Below are 10,103 nucleotides of genomic sequence, written 5' to 3'. Positions count from 1 at the left end.
GACCCCTTGGGGGATGTCTGACTGCCAGTTTAGGCCTGATCCCTGTAGGCCAGGTGGGGATCAGGCCTAAACTGACAGTCAGACAGCTCCCAAGGGACGTAGCAGTGCACCAAGCTGCAGGTGGCCAGGGAGGAGCTCGAGCCGGAGCAGAGGCATTGCGCTGGCCATGCTCATCCTGGCCTACTGCGCCTGCCACCACTGCTCAGTAGTGCTGCTGCAGATTCGGGAGAGGCTCCTGACAATGCAGCTGTGCTTGCCAGCCATGAGCCTGGCTTCTAGCTGAGCAGCACTCCCCCTGTGGGAGCGCACTGATAACCAGGGGGCGGCTCCTGCATTGAGCATCCATCCCCTGGTGGTCAGTGCTCATAATAGCAACTGGTCGACTGGTCATTCCAGTCATTCCAGTCATTCAGTCATAATGGTCGCTTAGGCATATATATATATATATATATATATATATATATATATATATATATGCATAGCCCCAAGACAAACAATAGTGTGGAGTAGGCTTGGGGAAGGGGCAAGAGCAGTATGGAGGGTGGTCAATGGGGAGAAAAAATGGGACAACTATAATACTTTCAACAATAAAGATTAAAAAAGAGAAAAAAATACACTGTTTTCTCTAATTTCAAGTTATTAAAATGGCCTGCTATCAACTGTACTGGCTGTTATTTTGTATTCATGTTTACTGTGGTCTCATAGTTAGGGCCTGAATCCTTAATAATAATTTGCCTCTTTAAAGAAAATTTTAGTTACTTACCAGCATATTGAATCTGGATAAGACATTAATCAGACCTATTATAGATTTCTGAAAAAGAGAACCCTACCCAAAGGACAGTTTGCAGTTATATTTTAGTTTTTATTTCTGGTTTTAATCATAAATTGGCCATGTTTCACTGGAGAGCTGTTTAAATGACCCAGAAAAGGTTTCCAGCCTTTATACCAAAAGGGCTGTCTTTTGGGTACTTTTTCCTATGGCAAATATTTTTGAGAAACAGATTTCTTGGCTTCCTTTGCAATAAATGTCTTTGATCCATTATATGAAGCTGTTCTTTCTTTCTTCAAAACTAACTTATAAACATTTTAAAATATAGTAGTCTTGTAACTCCCCCCTAACGTATTAGAATTGTTTAACTTTTGAGCTGCCAAGTCAGCCTGACAAAAACTGTGACATACACAAATGTGTCTGAAAGTGACTGCAATCTCTTTTTCTTCAGTTATAAAAAATTGCATCTGAGTAGATTCTCCCACCCATCACCAACTGAGAATATATTGTGGTTAATTGCAAGAGAAGATTTTTTAAAAATTTCTGTGTCCTAGAATGTGTCTCTCTCTGGTCAAACAGTAAGCATCAGATTTTGAAAGATCTTTTTCTTCTTGGTGTCCTGTACTTTGAAGAATAAAAGTCAATAAACCAAAGGTTCTGGTATGAAAAGAGATGCCAAGGTCACAAACATTTACCTGAAAGAAGTAACAGGATATAAGAGTCAAAAGTGAAATGAAAGTTGCTGTGAATAGTTTTAGTGGGCTGAGTTCATTTAAAGTCTGAGCCAGAATATTCCAGAGGGATTGCAAAAGCACATGTTTTTCCTCCATCTCAAACCTAAAGGAAAACAACATGCAGTGCAGCTTAATCAAACATAGTTTGCGCAATCATTTCTTACACAGTGAGAGTGAGGTTACAAAATGAATACAAATTTAAAATTAGCAAATATATAGCTAACAGGCTAAGTCATTTGCATATATAATGTATTTGAATTGAAATATATTTGACATATAACATTATATTAGTTTCAGGTGTAATACATGATTCAATATTTGCATACATTGCAAAAATGATCATCACAATAAGTGTAGTTACTATTTGTTACCGTACATAATTACAAAAACTATTTTCTTGCAATAAGGACTTTTATAATTGACTCCTAGCAACTTTCAAATATGCAATACAGTATTATTAACTATAGCCACATGCTGCATATTACATTCCTATAACATATTTATGTTATAACAGTAAGTTTGTATTCTTTGACCCCTTTCACCCATTTTGCCAACCTTTCAACCCCTCACCCCCACTCCTCTGGCAACCACCAATTTGTTCTCTGTATCTATGAGCTTGATTTTTTAAAAAAATTCCACATTTGGTATTTATCTTTCTCTGTCTGACTTATTTCACTTAACATAAGGCCCTCAAGATCCATTAATGTTGTTGCAAATAACAATATTTAATTCTCTTTTATAGCCAAATAGTATTCTATTGTGTATATATATACTACAGCTTCTTTATCCATTTATCCATTGTTGGACACTTAGGATGTTGAAATATCTTGGCTACCTTAAATAATGCTGCAATGAACATAGAGTGCATATATCTTTTTGAATTAATGTTCTCAGTTTCTTGGAATAAATGCCCAGCAGTGGAATAGTTGGATTACATGGTAGTTCTATTTGTAATTTTTGAAGAACTTTTATAACTGTTTTCCATAGTGGCTACACCAATTTACATTCCCACCATCAGTGTACTAAGGTTTTCTGTCTTCTTATATCCTTGCCAACACTTTTTTTTTGTATTTATGACAATAGTCTTTCTAACATCTGTGAGTTGATATCTCATTGTGGTTTTGATTTGCATTTATCTGATGATTAGTGATGTTGAGCATCTTTTCATGATCCTGTTGGCCATCTGAAAACGTCTTTTCAGAAATGCTAATTTTTAAATTAAAAAAATTGGGATTTCTTGCTATTGAGATGCATGAGTTCTTTACACATTTTGAATAAAAGTGTAAATGTAGTCTTGATTTCTCTCCTGAGGAAATATTCAATTAGATCTTTAAAGGGCTTTTTCAGCAAGAAAAAATTTAGTTCCAAGGTAAACTAAAGACCTTTTTCATTTTATACAAAACTAGATTATTTTGGTTTTGTTTGAACTTATAAAACTTCAAATATTGCCACTTTTATGCATATTTATGATATTGTTGTAATTAACCCAGTTATTAATTAACTGGAAAGGTGAAAAGGAAAGGCTGAATATTACAGGCATGCCCAGTAAAGTCTGGGTAATGTAAAGAAGGTTCTTGCCTGTCAGTCATACCTGGGAACAGGGCATTGTCTAGAATAGGGGTGGCCACTGCAAGGGGGCAAAATCTGAGATACATAAACTCCTGAACAAAGGGAGTTCTCTCTTTTGGCTCTCTTGCACTCCTGGGTCTCTTGTTGCAGGGAGTATGTCTCCTACATTCGCCACATGATTCACAACCATGTGGACCACACACATAATGAACTGATGGACTAAAATTAGCCTGATGCTGTGATGGACCCAGATCCACCATGGAATGGTAACTCTGGACACTGTCTTTGCTTTTAGCTTTGCTGAACACCCAGCTGCACCTTTTCCAGGACTGATTTAAGGGTAATGGGATTTTATAAACCAAGGAATTTAATTTCACATTAATAAACCTTTTTACTACATCTCATTCTCCCATGTGAGTCTTAGAAAATTATTTTTTTCAAGATACATAAGAACCTCACTCTCATTAGCATAAGAGAAATTACCCCCATGCAATTCTCTGCTCCTTTAATTACAGATTCTTAAAAATGCCTAGACAATCTATGGATGACAGCTACATTACTCTTACAGAATTTTCCATGATAGTTTTCTCCACCAATAAAACTGATGTATTGGTACCAAAATTGGCTCTTTGTTTTTTGTTTTTTTTTTATTTTTTTATTTTTTATTTTTTATTTTTTTCAATTTTTTTATTAAGGTATTATATGTGTACATATCTTACCATTGCCCTCCCCACACCCCACTCCCATATATGCCCCCACCCCCCAGAGTTTTGCATCCATTGGTTATGCTTATATGCATGCATACAAGTCCTTTGATTGATCTCTTATCTCCCCCACCTCTCCCTAACCTTCCCCTTGTAATTTGACAGTCTGTTTGATGCTTTACTGTCTCTGTATCTATCTTTTTGTTCAAGTTTATAATGTTCTTTATTATCCATAAATGAGTGAGATCATGTGGTATTTTTCTTTCATTGACTGACTTATTTCACTTAACATAATGTTCTCCAATTCCTCCCAGGTTGCTGCAAATGATGAGAATTCCTTCTTTTTTATGGCAGCATAGTATTCCATTGTGTAGATGTACCACAGTTTTCTGATCCAGTCATCTGCTGACGGGCACCTAGGCTGTTTCCAAATCTTAGCTATGGTGAATTGCGCTGCTATGAACATAGGGGTGCATATATCCTTTCTAATTGGTGTTTCTAGTTTCTTCGGATATATTCCCAGGAGTGGGATTACTGGGTCAAATGGGAGTTCCATTTTCAGTTTTTTGAGGAAACTCCATACTGTTCTCCACAGTGGCTGCACCAGTCTGCAATCCCACCAGCAGTGCACGAGGGTTCCTTTTTCTCCGCATCCTCGCCAACACTTGTCGTTTGTTGATTTGTTGATGATAGCCATTCTGACAGGTGTGAGATGGTACCGCATTGTTGTTTTGATTTGCATCTCTCGGATAATTAGTGACGTTGAGCATGTTTTCATGTGTCTCTTGGCCTTCCTTCTGTCTTCTTTTGAAAAGATTCTGTTTAGGTCTGTTGCCCATTTTTTTATTGGATCATTTATCTTCCTTTTATTAAGTTGTATAAGCTGCCTGTAGATGTTGGAGATTAAACCTTTATCAGTGATGCCATTTGCAAATATGTTCTCCCATGCAGTGGGCCTTCTTGTTGTTTTGTTGATGGTTTCTTTTGCTGTGAAAAAGCTTTTTATTTTGATGTAGTCCCATTTGTTAATTTTCTCTTTAGCTTCCATTGCCCTAGGGGCAGTGTCAGTGAAGAATTTCTTTTGGCATATGTCTGACATTTTGCTGCCTGTGGATTGCTCTAGTATTTTTATGGTTTCCCGTCTTATGTTTAAGTCCTGTATCCATTTTGAGTTTATTTTTGTGTATGGCGTAAGTTGGTGATCAAGCTTCATTTTTTTGCATGTATCTGTCCAATTTTCCCAACACCATTTATTGAAGAGACTGTCTTTATTCCATTGTATGTTCATGCCTCCTTTGTCAAATATTAATTGAGCATAGTGGTTTGGGTCAATATCTGGATTCTCTATTCTGTTCCATTGATCTATATGTCTGTTCTTGTGCCAGTACCAGGCTGTTTTGAGAACAGTGGCTTTGTAATACAGCTTGAAATCTGGTATTGAGATCCCTCCTACTTTATTCTTCTTTCTCAGGATTGCTGTGGCTATTCGGGGTCTTTTTTTATTCCAGATGAATTTTTGGAGAGTTCTTTCAAGGTCTGTGAAATATGCCGTTGGTATTTTAATGGGGAGTGCATTGAATCTATAGATTGCTTTGGGTAGTATGGACATTTTAATGATGTTGATTCTACCAATCCATGAACATGGTATGTTCTTCCATCTGTTTACGTCTTCCTCTATCTCTTTTTTCAGTGTCCTGTAGTTTTCCGTGTATAGGTCTTTTACCTCCTTAGTTAAGTTTATTCCTAGGTATCTTAATTTTTTTGGTGCGATGGTAAATGGGATTGCCTTTTTAGTCTCTCTGTCTGTAAGTTCACTATTGGTGTATAGAAAGGCCATAGATTTCTTGGCGTTAATTTTGTATCCTGCTACATTGCCGAATTCATTTATTAAGTCTATGAGTTTTTTGACGGAGTCTTTCGGATTTTTTATGTACAATATCATGTCGTCTGCAAATAAAGACAGCTTTACTTGTTCTTTTCCAATCTGGATGCCTTTTATTTCTTCTTCTTGTCTAATTGCAATGGCTAATACTTCCAGTACTATGTCAAACAGGAGTGGTGAGAGTGGGCATCCCTGTCTTGTTCCTGTTCTTAGGGGAAATGTCTTTAGTTTTTGTCCATTGAGTATGATGTTTGCTGTGGGTTTATCATATATAGCTTTTATTATGTTGAGGTATGAGCCATCTATTCCCACCTTGTTGAGAGCTTTTATCAAGAAAGGGTGTTGGATTTTGTCAAATGCTTTTTCTGCATCAATTGATATGACTATGTGATTTTTATCTTTCAATTTGTTTATGTGATGTATCACGTTTATTGATTTGCGGATATTGTACCATCCTTGCATTCCTGGGATAAATCCTACTTGGTCATGGTGTATGATCTTTCTGATGTACTGCTGGAGCCGATTTGCTAGAATTTTGTTGAGGATTTTGGCATCTATGTTCATGAGGGATATTGGTCTGTAATTCTCTTTCATTGTGTTGTCTTTATCTGGTTTTGGTATTAGGGTGATGCTGGCTTCATAGAAGGAGCTTGGAAGTGTTCCTTCCACTTGAATTTTTTGGAATAGTCTGAGGAGGATAGGTTTTAGTTCTTCCTTGAATGTTTGGTAAAACTCTCCTGTGAAGCCAACTGGCCCCGGGCTTTTGTTTGCCGGAAGCTTTTTGATGACTGCTTCAATTTCGTCCATAGTTATTGGCCTATTGAGCTGTTTAGATTCTTCTTGATTGATTTTTGGAAGGTTATATTTTTCTAGGAATATGTCCATTTCCTCCAGATTGTCCAGTTTGTTGGAATAGAGTTGTTCGTAGTATTTTGTAACAATCCTTTGTATCTCAGCGGGGTCTGTTGTTATTTCACCTCTTTCATTTCTGATTTTGTTTATTTGGGTCCTCTCTCTTTGCTTCTTGGTGAGCCTGGCTAGAGGTCCATCAATCTTGTTTATCCTTTCAAAGAACCAGCTCTTGGTTTTGTTGATCTTATGTATTGTTTCTTTGGTCTCTATGTCATTTATCTCTGCTCTGATCTTTGTTATTTCCTTCCTTCTGGTTACACTGGGCTTTTCTTGCTGCTCTTTTTCTAGCTCTTTGAGTTGTAGGGTTAAGTAATTTATTACCATTGTTTCTTGTTTTTTGCAATAGGCCTGTAGAGCTATGAACTTCCCTCTCAAGACTGCTTTCGCTGTGTCCCATAGACTTTGGATTGTTGTGTTTTCATTGTCATTTGTTGCCATGATGTTTTTTATTTCTTCCTTGATCTCTCTGGTGACCCAGTCCTTGTTTAATAGCATGCTGTTTAGTCTCCATGTGTTTGATTTCTTTGGATTGTTTTTATTGTAGTTGATTTCCAGTTTTATGCCACTGTGATCTGAGAAGATGCTTGATATAATTTCTATCTTCTTGAATTTGAAGAGACTTTGCCTGTGACCCAGCATATGGTCTATCTTTGAAAATGACCCATGTGCACTTGAGAAGAATGTATATTCTGTGGCTTTGGGGTGAAATGTTCTGAAGATGTCAATTAATTCCATCTGGTCTAGTGAGTCATTTAGGATTGCTGTTTCTTTGCTGATTTTTTGTTTAGAGGATTTGTTCAGTGGTGATAGTGGGGTATTAAAGTCTCCTACTATGATTGTGTTGCTATTAATCTCTCCCTTGATATCCTCCAGGAGTTTTTTTATGTATTTGGGTGCTCCTATATTGGGAGCGTATATGTTTACCAGAATTATTTCTTCTTGTTGGATTTCTCCCTTTAGTATTATGAAGTGGCCTTCCTTATCTCTTGTTATGGCATTTACTTTGAGGTCTATTTTGTCAGATATAAGTATTGCTACCCCAGCTTTTTTTTCATTTCCATTTGCCTGAAAGATATTTTTCCATCCCTTCACTTTCAATCTGTGTGAGTCTCTTGTTCTGAGGTGGGTCTCTTGTAGACAGCATATATATGGGTCGTGTTTTTTTATCCATTCAGCTACTCGATGTCTTTTGATTGGAGCATTTAGTCCGTTTACATTTAAAGTTATTACTGAAAGGTATTTGTTTGCAGTCATATCTATTTTTGTGTCTGTATTCCTTCTTACCTGTTTATTTCTTCTTTTTACAGTATTCCCTTTAGCAATTCTTGCATTGCTGGTTTGGTGGTGATAAACTCTCTGAGGCTTTTTTTGTCTGCAAAGCTCCTGATTTCCCCTTCAATTTTGATTGATAGTCTTGCTGGATATAGTATTCTTGGATTCAGTCCTTTGCTTTGCAACACTTTGTATACCTCCTTCCATTCACTTCTAGCTTGTTGTGTTTCTGATGAGTAATCATTTGACAATCTGATGGGTGTTCCTTTGTAGGTAACTCTCTGTCTCTCTCTTGCCGCCTTTAGGATTCTCTCTTTATCATTTATATTTGCCATTGAAATTATGACATGTCTTGGTGTGGGTCTTTTGGGGTTGATCCTGCTTGGGACTCTCTTTACTTGCGTAACTTTTATCTTTCCCATATCCGGGAAGTTTTCTGTCATTATTTCTTCAAATAGATTTTCTAATCCCTGCTGCTCTTCTTGTCCTTCTGGCAGCCCTATTATACGCATGTTACTTCGTTTCATGTTGTCCCGAAGCTCCCTTAGGCTTTCCTCCTGCTTTTTAATTTTTTTCTCCAATTGCTGTTCAGCTTGAGCTTGTTTCTGTACCTGATCTTCTAACTCACTAATTCGGTCCTCTGCTTCTTGTAATCTACTGTTGAAACTTTCCATGGTGTTTTTGATTGTAGCTATATCACTTTTCATTTCTTCCTGATTCTTGCATAAGTTGTTGATTTTCTCATCCATCCGATGTATAAATTCCATGACCATTACTCTGAACTCCTTTTCGGTCATGTTGCAAGCTTCATTTTCACTAATTTCCTTTCTTGGCGACTCCACATTTTCTTTCCTCTGTGAGTTATTTCGTTTCCCCATTCTGGCTATTACCAGAAAGCTCAAGCTTCTGTTTGCGTGGAACTGGGTCGTGTGCTGTGGGGACTTCGCTCCACCCTAGTTTCACTGAAGTGCTCTGACACTAGGACGTGTGACTGTCTTTGGTTGGTGGGAACCAAACTTGCCCAGGATCAGTGTCCCCAGTGTTCCGTGTGGTCTCGTGTGCACATTTAGAATCAGGGGCCCTGTCTGCACCACACTGTTGGTATGTGCCGAGAATGAGATCCTTAGCATGTGCCAGGAGTCAGAGTTTCCCTGTGTCTGCACCAAGACTCGAGTGTCAAAGTCTCTGTTGCCTTGTGCGGTTTCTCGTTGAGAATCAGGGTCCCTGTGTGTGCACGCACCAACAATTGGGGTCGCTGGCTCTTAGTGTGAATGCTCTGTGAGTCAGGGATCCCAGGCAGCTGTGTCCGGCGTGCCAAATTCCCTGAAGTGGGGCTGCGTCCTGTGTGTGCTCTCTCTACTGAGCCAAACCGGCTAGAGCGCACATTCTTAAAAACCTGAAGGTGAGCCGGCTCAGTGCACTCTCCCAAAGTCCCAGAAGGGGGGCGGAGTCCGTCCTGCACGCCAAATTCCCCAAAGGGAAGCCCCTCTGTGCACGCTTTTAAGAATCTCCGAAGGGGGAGCTGTGCCCCGCGAGCCAAATTCCCCCAAATTCCCCGAAGGGGAGCCCTCTGTGCGCACTGACAGATTTCCCCGACGGGGAGCTGCTTCTGTCCCGTGCGCGAGCGCGCGCCAAATTCCCTAAGAGGGAGCGAGTCCCTGTGCAAAGCTCGGCAGCTTGGGCCAGGGGCGGGTCTATCAGTTACTATGACGCTGTCTGTGCGCGCGCCTGTGAGCAGCTTGGGCGAGGGGCGCGTCTATCAGTTACTATGGCGCTTTCCGCACGCCTGTGGGCGCTCAGCAGCTTGGGGGAGGGGCGGGTCTATCAGTTACTATGGAGCTCGCGCGCCTGCGAGGAGGGGGATAGGCTCTTTGACTCACGGAAATCTGCCGGGAAGTCTGGATTCTTGTTTGTTTGTCTGAAGCTGTGATAGCAGTTCTCTGTCCCCAGTGGCTTCAGGGTCCTGGTTTGTGTCAGAAGCCAGGATCCGAGTCTCGGGCAGCTCTGTTTCCCAAGATGGCGTGGTCTCTGCGTCCGCACCAGCCGCCGAGAAGTGTCCGCTTTGTGCGCGGGGCTCCGCAGTCTAGGGCTGCCCTGTTCGGGAGCCCCTTGGAAGACCTGCAGAATCTAACTGACCCTATCTCATACACACACACACACACACACCACACATCTACACTCTCCTCTATGGGTTCCTCACTCACACTCTCTCTCTCCCTACCTTCCTGCCGGTCGCCATCTTTTTCCCTCGCTTCTCCCAA

The sequence above is a fragment of the Cnephaeus nilssonii genome, assembly GCF_951640355.1.
Source record: "Cnephaeus nilssonii genome assembly, chromosome: X".
NCBI classification, from domain to species: domain Eukaryota; kingdom Metazoa; phylum Chordata; class Mammalia; order Chiroptera; family Vespertilionidae; genus Cnephaeus; species Cnephaeus nilssonii.
This window is presented reverse-complemented; position numbering follows the sequence as displayed.